General features: G+C 36.5%; 1 protein-coding gene across 5 annotated transcripts in view; it reads right to left on the bottom strand.

The window, feature by feature from the left end:
* The window catches only part of Cpsf6 (cleavage and polyadenylation specific factor 6), a 34,481-nt gene that overhangs the window by 24,988 nt on the left and 8,152 nt on the right, over positions 1–1,341 (bottom strand). The window lies entirely within an intron of this gene.

The raw sequence follows: 1,341 nt of genomic DNA, 5'->3' as shown, positions 1-1,341 counted from the left end.
CTCGAACTCACAGAGATCCGCCTGCCTCTGCCTCCCGAGTGCTGGGATTAAAGGCGTGCGCCACCACCGCCCGGCTCAATTTTCTTATTTTAAAAATCTGGTACAAGACAGAAAAAGACCCAAAGATCCTGGTATTAAATCTCTTCTCACTTTATTTAATATATATGTTCTTTAATGGTGACTCTTATTCAAAAAATATTCTTAGAAGTAACAACGCATTAATGCAAACAGGTGTTTCAAAAGAATATTTGTCATAAGACTGTTGCAAACAAAGATCAAAGGTACTATGAGTCTTCAATATGTGACCACAGGCAAAAACCCTAGTATTTTCTTTGGTAGTCAAATATTATTTACTTACTCTAAAAAAGCTACTGTTTTATAAGCTAAGCCATAAAAATGGAGGTGGAGAATGGGCACATACATGTTTGTGTCTTATTTAGTGAAACAAAAACATAAGTAAAACTATTCAAACTAATATCTTGCAATAACTGTATTATTATTCTCGGTGGAAACAGAGCTATTGCTTAACTGACTTAACATCTAGTCAAGAGCATCAGCAAGAGAAAAGCAGTCAGTCCACACAGGGTCTAGTAAACTACGGCACTGTCACAGCAGAGTTAAAGCAATGCTAGGGTGTCACTTACATGCCTAAGTGATAAGCCAGGAAGAAGAGAAATGGATGTGAGAGAGAAAAAAAGAGGTAATTTAATTTGTAAATATCCGTCTTTTTAAGACTACGTAAGTATATCAGTATCAATGTCAACATCTTACCCTTCTAAGGAAAATTTGAGATAAAGTAATTTAAGACATAATAAGATATAACTAGTCATAATTCAAATTCTCCCATGTATACAATTCACTAAGAACTGTCATAAATGGCATACAAGAGTTGTTTTTAAAGACTATAACACAATAATGACCAAGAAAAAAACATTGTTAATACAATATACGATAGTAAATAGATCAGTAAAATAATACTGACAGCAAATAGATCAGTAAAACACTATAGGCACCAAGTATGGCTATTGTTCCATTATTCACTAAAAAGCCAGAATAAGACTTGTATTTTCTTTTTAGATAGCCTGCATTACTAATGAATTATCTAAGCTTTTCAAAATTTATCAAGATGCCAGGCAGTGGTGGCAGACACCTTTAATCCCAGCAGTACTCAGGAGGCAGGAGGATGTCTGTAAGTTCTAAGTCAGGCTGGTCTACAAGAGTTAGTTTCAGGGCAGTTACACAGAGAAACCCTGTGAAAGAGAGAAAGAGAGAGGAGGGAAGGGAGGGAAGGAGGGAAGGAGGGAAAGAGGGAGGGAGGGAGGGAGGAAGGAAGGGAGGAAA

The sequence above is a fragment of the Microtus ochrogaster genome, unplaced genomic scaffold (assembly GCF_000317375.1).
Source record: "Microtus ochrogaster isolate Prairie Vole_2 unplaced genomic scaffold, MicOch1.0 UNK186, whole genome shotgun sequence".
NCBI classification, from domain to species: Eukaryota; Metazoa; Chordata; class Mammalia; order Rodentia; family Cricetidae; genus Microtus; species Microtus ochrogaster.
The sequence above is the reverse complement of the archived record's forward strand: the minus strand, read 5'-3'. Positions and strand labels throughout refer to the sequence as shown.